Source organism: Oryza glaberrima, chromosome 4, assembly GCF_000147395.1.
Source record: "Oryza glaberrima chromosome 4, OglaRS2, whole genome shotgun sequence".
Lineage (NCBI taxonomy): Eukaryota > Viridiplantae > Streptophyta > Magnoliopsida > Poales > Poaceae > Oryza > Oryza glaberrima.
Window position 1 is genome coordinate 4408777 of NC_068329.1, and position 11688 is coordinate 4420464.

The following is an 11688-nucleotide window of genomic DNA, read 5'->3' on the forward strand; positions in this document are numbered from 1 at the left end:
TTTCCGATCATTTTCTCACCTACCTGGGAGCGGAAGTAAGCTTGCAAATCAGCATGTTGTTGTTATATCAAGTTGTTGATGTTGGCGAACTAAGCATCAGCTTTCTGTTGCCATTCTTGCGTCTGAGCTATGTGTCCCTTGAGGTTGTGCTGGATTTCTCCCGCTTGCAGTTCCAGCATGTCCAGTCTCGTAGCAAGCTCAGAACTGGAGCGCAACATCTTGGAGAGTGGAGGCATGCCACTTGAATTGGAGGAACGGGAGTTCCCCCAGTGCGTGGCATGAGGTGCTTGCCAACGGTGCTCGCTAGCACTCTGCTAGGCCGAACCTCCGGCGCTGCAGTGTGGTGCTTGCGTCCATCCGGGAGCATCTCCGGTCGGATCCTAGTCAGCCTCATACATTTGGACTAGTGGTGAGGATGTTGAATCTTCATATTCATCTCTTGCCATGTTGTGGGTATCCCTGTGTAATGTACCTTCATGAAATTCTTCTATCGTCTGCAGGGGAATGGTTAGTTCATTGCAGTTGTACAAATGATACCCCGGTTAGATAATGGGATTTCATTTGTACAACAAGGGAAAAATAATACAAGAGAGTTATCTGTCCCATGCTTAAGTATGTGACCTTGCACTAAGTAAGATTCATCAACATAGGAATGGGGGTGGGGGGTGGAAATGTGAGCAATCTGATTATTAGGTATAACCTCAAGTCCATTCACTATGCGTGTAATCAAAGAAGTGCATTCAATGGGAGCAACAAACTTTAAATTCTCTAACCATTGCCTAATCATGCATTATATAGGAGAAACCTTAATCTTTCTAACCATGGCATATAAAATGATTAACTCATCCTCACGCACAGGTCTAAGATCTCCTCTAGGAAACAAAATCATAGATATCCATTTGTGCATAAGCCTAAGAGTAGGATTATGAATGACATTACTCCTAGGTTTTCTGCAGAATGGTGCACTATAAATGTCTCCCCAAAATCTGTTTTTCCCGAATCCAGAAATTGCTTTCCGAAAATCAGCTCTACAGACATTCTGAAACCGAGAAGTGTACTTAATCCTTTCTATGAAAGCTCAATTTCTTTATGAAAGAATAAAAAAGAAATCCCATCTTCTAGTTCACGCAAGGTGCAAAGAAATTGCAAAGTGAGCAAACGAGAACCAAGCTCTTCTACTAAAGCAAATTTCTGCCATCCAACAGTTTCCTATACAATTATGAAATTGACATACATACCTATCTTTTTCAGCAACTCCGGATCGTATGCTCGAGTGTGAGCAAACATCCGATCCTTGAGCATCCGGTAGGCTTGCAATTCCCGATCACTGATGAGGTCGAGGTCAGAGTCGCTCAAGAGCCTTGGTGCGGCGTCCGCACCCTCCATCGAAACGTCGGCGGACGAGTGAGCACTCGACTCATCTTCGTGACGACGTGATTGAGAGCCGGATCCCTTCTTGAATTAGTGAGAGAGCCCTCCCTTCATATTTGCACAAATGAGCAAAAACACAAGAACAAACTCGAGTGGGGGTTAAAATAGCAAAATATTCTTCCCGCCGATTAATTTTTACCAAGATAAAGTGTATGCAAGGAAAATTCAAAATGCTAGGATTGAAACTTGAGACAAGCTTGCACTAGCTCTAAATGAATTTGAGAGCAAAAGAGAGTTTGGGAGGGAGTGAAAATGAGTTGAAATTGTCACAAATTCCCTCTCCTGGCCACACCACTTATATAATGCACCCATAACAGCTATAACTGTGGAGTGGGCCCCACTAGCCATTGGCACACAAAAAATGGCAGCCGACCGTTGCTTGACCGGTTCGGCTGAACCCCTGGTGGGCCCAACTGGCCCCATATTCGACCGTTGGATTCCAACGGCTACATGTGTGGGGGCCAAGTTGAATTTGGCTGCAAAATTTTATTTCGTTTTACTCAAAAAATTCAATTTGTAAATTCGTCTCAAATTTTAATCTTAATGCATAATTTTGAAAAAAAATCACACATGCTTGTTGTCGAACGACAACTGCGTCACGTCGAAGGACGTGGGATTGAGTTGGGTGTTTCTGAATAGTAAAGTAGTATTGACTTAATAAAATTTTTGGGATCCCCCATTACATGGCCCTAGGGGGCTATTTATAGCCCTAGTACAAGCTGTTACCCTCTAGGGTTTATTGTTTAGAGGGGATTTTACATGAATGCCCTTATGATGGTGACAACTACAGGGGTAACCGATGTCTATTGAGTCGTGGCCCTTCTAATAGCCTCCGGCCGGCCCACGAAGGTGATGAACAACCTTCTTGGGCCGAATCCAAGGGAGGCTGCATCCCCCTCTGTCAGCAGGCTTCGCCTTTATGCTTCGCCGTGGGCTTCGCCTTCATGCTACACCACGGGCTTTGCCTCCAAGCTTCGTCATGCGCCTCCCCTTCAAGCTTCGCCATGGGCTTCGGCCCTGTTTGGGGGAGCTTCTAGCTGCTGCAGCTTCTCCCAGAATCAGAAGCTCCCCCAAACAGTCCAGATTTTGGTCCAGATTCTGAGAAACTGTAGTCAAAGAATTCAAAAAATGAACTAGAAGCCAGAAGCTGGGAAACCCAGCTTTTCCAGATTCTCAGAAGCTGGCTACCAACCAGCTGCTTCTCAGAATCTTAATCTCCACCAAACAGGCCCTTCGCCTTCCATCAACTTGGCTTTCGATCGTCTTTTCAGGTCCCCAATTGTTTCGACAGGTTCGGGCGAAGGCCCTCATGACATGCCTCCAACAAGCCTCTAACGGGCAAGGGTGAGCAGGGAGCTTCGGCCGAGACCGTGTAAAGATACGTGATATGTCCTAAGGTGCCCCCTTTCGGTCGATGGTCCTGCTGAAACCTTAAAGTATCCTGCCACGCTCAAACGGTTTGTTAGAAAAAATTTCCGGCGTCCTTCGTCCTTGGTTAACGAGGTCTTTCTCCCCCTTTTTCTTTTGTGGGCCGAATGGTGGCGTAGCGGGCCTAGTACTGGGCCGTTTCTTCACTATTCATTTGGTCTTTTCTTGTTCTGCCCTTGCATATCGGAAGTTACCATTGCATCCTCTATGGGGCGCCACGTGTCGCACCGCCATTGGGTGGCAGGCGAACCGTCGCATGAATTGGGTTACATAACCCCCCCCGGGTCGCTTTCATTCCCCCCTCAGCCATTTTCACCGTGGTTATTTCTCTCTTGCCCTCGCCGCTTTCGGTGCTTCTGCGTTTCGTCCTGACACCTTTCGTCTCTGCTTTCTCACTTCCTTTCACTTTGCGAGTCCTGCCTTTCGCCCACTTTCTCTACACCTCCTTCGCCATTGCTTTCATGGCGCCTTGGAAGCCTGGGAAGTCAGGAGTGACGGGCGAAGACCCTGGCAACTTGGGTGAGGATTTCCGTGAAGGAGGACGAGGAGCTGTTCGGCCTCGCTCGTCTTGTTCTCTCCCCCCCCCCCCCCCGATTCTAACCATAAGTTTGTTTTTATTGCTCTTTTCGCCCTTGCTTGCGTTTTGTCTTGCTTTTCGCAGGCAATCTTTACCATCCTGGTTGTTTTTTTAGTTCACTTGCTGGAAGACGCCGAAAGCAAAGCGGCGAAGATGATCGGGGTTTTGACGATTGTTGATGGCTGTTAAGTACCAAATTAAAACCGTCAATTCCAGCATAAGACCATAAATATAAAACATTCAACAACATAGTGGTAGGGCTTATTTCTAACAATTTTCATGAGTGTTGGTGTATATTCATATGCAGGTGACAAACTTCCAAAGTTGAGAGGAAATATATATGAAGGAGGATGAGAATCAAACTCGTATTCGAACTTAAGGAGTTTTGGACCCAGAAACCCAATTAAACACCTCCAAATGGGCCAAACATTCATACCAATTGATTGAGGGGCCCAAAATGAATGTCCGGCCCAAAACCAGAGCGAACGGAGCCATCCCGGGTTCGGCTGAACCCTGAGTTTGGCCGAACCCTCACGTAGGCCGTTGGCCCAGGCCCAAGTGCAGTTCGGTAGCAATTTGTTTCCCAATGACGATTATGGCCGTTTTCACCGGTAGAAACTGTCATAAGCTTGGACACTCGGCAACACAAGAGAGAAGATGCTCTTTGAATGCTTGGGGCATCTCCACACTTCCAAGGCACTTCTCCACCTATAAATACCCCTCTCATCCTCACTTGTAAACACACTCTAAGATGTAGAGCTAAATTACAAGATGCTCTAAGTATACTTTAGGTTCTTTATACGTTCTTTAGTATACTTAGAATAGGGAGAGAGTAAAGTGGAAGAAGTCGGAGGAATCCCAGAGTTGTCGGTAATCCTCTCCTTATTCTTGTATATTGGTAGTTACTCCGCTTTAATAGAAATATCATTATGAGTAATTAAGATTTGCTTAGTGAGAATTATTCTTGGTTAGTTCATAATTAGCATATGGGATCATTGTTCACTATAGTCCATTAATATCTAGTGATTGCTTTAGTGTTTGGCCGGCACTGTAGTAGTTATTAATTGCGTAGACGCGGTGTCTGGGTAATTAATTTCCAGTGGTTGCTGCGTATCCCACAATGCGTTTGAGGTGGGTGTAGAGGTGGTGACAGCCCTTAATAGCACTTAAGTCCTCCCTGTCCGGGTACGTAGTAGAGCGACATATGGGAACAGCGGGTTGCCAGTGCTTGAAGTATCGCGTTAGGATTAAACTTAAGCTTTCCTTAGACATTGTTTCTCACTAGAAAATCCTCTCTACCCTTTGCCCATATTTATCTTCTGTCCTTGGATGAACCGGAGGAAGAGATAATCGCACATGTTCCCTTGGATTCGATACCCTTGGAATACTCCATAGGGGAAGTGCTACATCGGTGTATCCATGTGCCCGCAGATTCTATCTGTGATTGTAAGAAATGCCAACAAGCATTTCTGGCACGGTTGCCGGGGAACGGTTGCTGTTTATCTCCGAACCTTGTTCATCCTCGTATCTTTTTTACTTTTTATTTCTTCTACCTTCACCCCTGCTACCCTAGAGAAGTTTTCCTGTAAAACTCTTCTCGCCTATGGAGCCACAATCTATCTTTCAATTATCTGCTCCTTGGGGCGAATTTTACGAGCTACCTCCTTCATTGGAGCCTATTTTAACATCTGGCTATGAAATTAGTCCCGAATTCGTAAGCATGGTTAGGGAGAAACCTTTCTCTGGTCAGGAAAATCCCTACCATCATCTGTGGGAATTTGAGTTGCTGTGCTCATGCCTTAAGATTCGAGGCATAGCACAAGGAACTGCACGGTGGAAGTTGTTTCCATTCTCTCTTGAAGATGGAGTGAAACAATGGTACATATCTACCGTTGGGTGTGTAAACAGTGATTGGGAAAAATTGCGGGACAGGTTCTGTCCAGCAAGAAAATAACGAATTAATAAGTCCAGCATGGTCCAGATTTACTAATTTAGTACGATCTAGTCCAAACTTGTCGATACCCGAATATGTGTTGTTGCAACATTTCCATACAGGTTTAGACAATAAGTCTGCATTCTATCTCGGCATCACTGCCGGAGGATCGTTCATTCATAAAACTCCATTCGAAGGGAAGGAAATTCTAGATCAAATTCTGGAAAACACCTTCTTTATAGAGCAATATTTTGAAACCCTCCAGAAGGCATAGGTGTCAAAACAAGAGGATCCTTCAATAGCCAATTCCGAATCAAATCCTTCCACATCATCAGTTTCGGTTAAAGAATCCTCTCCGAGCCATAAACACCAAAGAACAAAGAATTTGAACTTCGGGATGCGCTCTAAACTTCAGGGATGATCTTCAGAATGATCATGAGAATTCTTTGACAGGCATATCTCCTAATAAGGTGCCGATAGAGGATGTAATGGTGGTTCTGCTTCATGAGTCAACTAAATCTCTTCTAGAACCGGATGCTTACCATTTCATTCAGAAAAAAGATTCTTGTGAGACCCATGAAGTGTTCTCCGTAGAACAACCATCACAACCTCCTATCGAGCCTGAACCTTGTCCCTCTGGCCATCAAAATGTTGTTCTTAACTGCTGTCAAGAAACAACCACGATCTTGCACGACGCACTCTTTGGCAAGGAGAACTTTCAGACCATGGACAAGCTTGAGACATCAACTCTGGAGGACAAGAGAAAGCACTCCACAAATGAGCATGAAAGTTTATCTTTCAAAATTCCTCAGGAATCATGCCCGCAAAAAGAATCCCGAAGGCCTGTCCGATTATTGTCACTTCCTTGTGCAAGAACCACAACCACTTTACGGTCCTCATCTCTAACATGTTTAGAAAAGTGGTCTTGGATGCTTTTATTTATCATAAATACTGCGAATCTCGTATATGTTGTGGCACTAATCTTGCAGGATGATGTTCCTAAGGCCGAGCTTGCGACCATAAACAAAGCACTACTAGGAGTTACCCCGGATTATCTTGGTAAGTTTTCTTTCCAATAAAAGCAAGAACCAGTTTTCAGGATATTATACACCTTCGGGTATTCTTGGACAGTAACCATTTCAGGTTGAGATTAAGAACGAGGGACATATGATGCCTAAAATCTCAGGAGCTACATCAACTGTACATTTTGGTGATCCTTGATGTTGAAACACACTTTATGAAGACTTTGTAGGTATTTCTTAATGACACTACTAGAAATATAATTCCCAGCAGTGGCGCATAAATACTCCTGGTATATTATGGTTATAGAGTTCATCCGCAAGGGCATGGATATACCATTGTAGCATTTCATCCGAGAGTATTCCAAGGGTATCGTATTTATTTAATCCCGTGGGAAGATAATAGTAGAGAGAACCGGAATAATAATTTATATGTTACTTGTAATAATCATAGTCTAAACAGGGGTTAAGATAAATCAAAGGATAGAGTGACACACAAGCAGGGAGCTACTCATTCTCATACTAAAATATCTAAGCTAAGTGGAAAGAAAACAGAAAGAGAATCTATTCTTATACTTCTAGTATGCATAGTATACATACATTCTAGTTATATGATTAACTAGCTAATACCCTCTATCCAATGCCCTCCTGGTGCTTCGAGAAGCCACCCCTGACTGCCGAGTTCCTTACGACACCCGTCATGACCATACAACCGGGGCTAAATACGGAGGAGTACCCTCCCCAAGAAATTAACTTAGGACTATATACACACGCTGAGGAATACCTGTATTGAGCTGTCACCATCAGTGGCCTGTTGATATTTCTTAACGACATTACTAGTAATATAATTCCCATCAATGGCATAGAAATACTCCTGGTATATTATGGCTACAGAGTTCGTCCGCAAGCCCACGGATATACCATTGTAGCATTTCACCCAAGAGTATTCCAAGGGTATCTTATTTATTTTATCCCGTGGGAAGATCATAGTAGAGAGAACTTGACTAATAATTTATATATTACTTATCATAATCATTGGCTAAGCAGGGGTTAAGATAATCCAAGGATAGAGTGACACACAAACAATTAAGCTACTCATTCTCATACTAAATTATCTAAGCTAAGTGGAAAGAAAAGAGAAAGATAATCTATTCCTATACTTCTAGTATACATAGTATACATACATTTTAGTTATCTGATATACTAGCTAATACCCTCTATCTGATGCCCTCCTGGTACTTCGAGAAGCCACCCCTTACTGCCGAGTTCCTTACGATAGTCCATCATGACCATACAACCGGGGCTAAATACGGAGGAGTACCCTCCCCAGGGAATTAACTTAGAACTATATACACGCGCAGAGGAATACCCGTAATGAGCTGTAACCATCAGTGGCCCACCTCTCATCCGCAGGATATAACCCCAAATAATGATATCCCGTAATCTAGACACCACGTCTAAACTACCAAATACTACTCTAATATCATCGTCATGACATAGAGTAATTGCATAAGCAAATATTATACCCGCACCAAAGCATCTCCCAGATAAGCTAGCAGTATATTCAGTATAACATGAACATAATGTAAAGTAGGCAGTCATATACTCGGAAAGTATTTCAATACCATAAATGTATAAAGTAGAGTATTCTAAATAAAGTACAAAGCTTACAAAAGAGGAAAGGAAAGCTACTAGAGCCATACACGAACTCTTCTGAAGTCTTTCGGACTCCTGATTTCTACTCTATTCCTATTCCGCTTGCTTAAGAATAGTAAACTAACTTGAGAGAATATGAGAGAGCTATTGCTTGAGGTGTGTGATTGAAGTGAAGTGAGGAGTTCCTTTTATAGGCAGGTAATGACGGTTGTGACGGTTGGAATAGTCGGTAATACCCTCCAACTGTCATTAGGGATCAATCCCAGCCGTCCAGAAGAAGCCCTGCATCCAACGGCGGCGAGGGAGGTTCGGCCCAACCAGCCCAAGTTTTGGCTGGCGGCCTCCTCCGTTGCTTCACCTCGTAGACTTGTGAGTTTTGGCCCAATTCATCGTGTCAATTCTGAGTTCTTGGCCCATTCATGCATAAGTCTGATTCTCGACATCGTCCGATTGATTTATTGTCTAAGTTGATGTCGATTCTTCTCCACTTTATGGTTATTCTCTGCAAAAGGTTAGTGATACTAACACTAGTGGGATGTTATTATTCTAACATATATATGCATTGCAAGCATAACTAGTTCTCCTCTATTTTGGTAATATTGACGGTCGAAACTGATCGATCATCCGTAGCATATAACCCCAAATAATGATATCTCGTAATCTAGACACCATGCCTAAACTACCAGATACTACTCTAATATCATCATCATGGCATAGAGTAATTGCATAAGCAAACATTATAACCGTACCGATCCATCTCCTAGATAAGATAGCAATATAATTAGTATAACACGAACATAATGTAAAGTTGGCATTCATATATTCGGAAAGTATTTCAATACCATAAATGTATAAAGAAGAGTATTCTAATAAAAATATAAAGCTTACAAAAGAGGAAAGGAGAGCTACTAGAGCCATACCCGAACTCTTCCGAAGGCTTCCGGACTCCGATTTCTACTCTATTCCTACTCCACTAGCTTAAGAACACTAAACTAAATTTGAGAGAATAGAAGAGAGTTTTGCTTGAGGTGTGTGAGTGAAGTGAGAAGAGGAGTTCCTTAAATAGGCTACAAATGACGGTTGTGGCAGTTGGAATGGTCGGAATTGCCCTCCAACCATCATTGGGGAGTAATTCACGTCGTCTAGAAGAAACCCTGCATCCAATGGCGCTAGGGGGGTTCGGCCGAACCAGGGGCTGCCCCAACCAAGCCAGGTTTTGGCTAGCGGCTTCCTCTGTTGCTTATCTTCGCAGACTTGTGAATTTTGGCCCTATTCGTCGTGTCAATTCTGAGTTCTTGGCCCATTCATGCATAAGTCTGATTCTCGACATCGTCTGATTTGATGTCGATTCTCCTCCACTTTATAGTTATTCTCTGGAAAAGGTTAGTGAACCAAATACTAGTGAAATTGTATTATTCTAACACAAATATGCATTGCAAGCATAACTAATTCTCCTCTATTTTGGTAATATTGATGGTCAAAACTGATCGCTAACGACCGTCAACAGACTCCAACATCACACACTTGGTTCTTGATGTCTTCCGACACAAAAGTCCAAGTGTGTGTGGGGGGGGGAGGGTGGAGTTCGACGAGCTTGCATGATGAGTTCCATCAACCAAGACCATCTTGGTTTGCAGTTGGTGTTAGTCTTACCTTGCTGAAAAAATAAAAAAAAAGAAATACTAAAGAAAAGAGAGACAGAAGAAAAAGAAAAAAAAGGAAAATAAAATATGGGAGAAGAGGATGATAACAAGATGGCTGATGAGCTACATCTAGATCAAAGACTGCATCATGTGCGAGTCTTTTCTGGCTATACACCTCACCAGTAGCGATCATGCCACTTGGCTGCACCCAGCCCCTTTCTTAAACCCATGTGCCACCTTGGTTAGCCTTCATCCACTCTTAGCTGTGCACTACTTCTCGCTCCCACAACACCTACTCGCACACAAGCAAGAGGAGATTACCTCTCTCTTTCTAGGCGTTTGCTGCTTCATTTCAATCGGCATGGATTGTTAGGTCCCGATCTTCCGATAAGTATTGATAAACAGTCGATTTGGGCAGTCGCGACACAACTCGATTCGGCTTTTCAACGAACACGCTTCTGAGTCCCGCAATCGCAGCACCACGTCTCCTCTTGTTACCAATCGTGCCGAAACCCGGTTGACCTCGCCGAGAAGGCTAATCCCTACATGTGAATCGAAGAACACAAGCAAGAACAAGATAGATTGCAACACAATTGCATATGAATGATTAAGCACTTGAAATTGGGGTTCCACAAACCGATCTAGCGGCGAAACTATTCTTGACAGATTAATCTAAGGAAACCTGACTCTAAACGATGACGGCTACTGAATAAATATGATTAGGGATGTCCTAGGGTTGCCCTAGGGCGCACATCCCCTTGGGCTAAGCCCACGACACAATTACAAGTCCTAAAACCCAAATCAGATTCAGACTAGATGAGGTACGTTGCTTGTTTTGCAGATTCCTAGCAGCTCGGTAGGAATTTTGACGCGGGACCAAAACCATCTGAAAGCATACTCTATAAGCTTTCCAACAAGTACTCATGGGCCCCGAAATTCCTTTCTAGATCAGTGGGTAGGTCCGTTTGAAGTTGGTGCTGTCTGGAGGCCCGAATCCGAATCCAAAACATATAGAACTTTATCTCTTGTCCTACATGGACCAAAAGTGATGTGGTGAGGTAGAAGTAGACTTGGAGAAGGTCTTGGTTTGGTCCCCAATCAACTTCTTTGACTATCCATGCATTCGTTACGTTCGGTCTCTTTTCCTTCACCCAAGCAAGTACCTCTGCAAACAAAAACACACAAAACTCATTCTGTAGCAATGTTTGTTCAAATATATAACAAGTATATCCAATATAGAACATATGCACCTTTGGTTGATTAATACATAAAGTAGTCATGGTTATATCCGAGCTAGTTGTGTCCTCATCTTAAAGCCTCCAAGGTGTAACACTAAGCAAACAAACATCATTATCATTAGCAATATGCACATGATGATCTACTATAAAATCAACTACAATTTGGCCTTTGATAGATTTCAATGATTCATAAGTGAAATCATATTCAAATAAAGTATACGCCCATTTGCCAATTCTCCCACTTAGAATTGGCCTTTGCAACATATGTTTAGTAACATCGGTTTGACAAGCAACTATGCAAGTGCTAGATAACAAGTAATGTTGCAACTTGGTACAAGCATAGTATAGACATAAACAAAGTCTTTCTATGACAATATACGCCTTGCCATCCTCCTCTTGTGTCAAAATGACACCAATCACTTTGTCTTCGGCGGCAATGTAGAGTCGAAACGATATCCTGGCTTTAGGCGTTCACACCATAGGTGAAGAAGATAAATATTTCTTAAGTCCTTCAAATGCTTCTTGTTGTTTTGCCCCCCAAATAAAATCAGCTTCTTTCTTTAAGCGGAGAATAGGAACAAAAGCATCAATTTTACCAGCTAAGTTGCCTATAAACCTCCTCAAATGGTTTACTTTACCTAGCAACTTTTAAACTTACTTCTTGCATGTTGTCTCCTTGAAATCACAAATCTTCTCTATTTTCTTAGGATCAATCTCAACACCTTTCTCATGTGTAAGATCAACGTGTGTTTTGATTCTTATT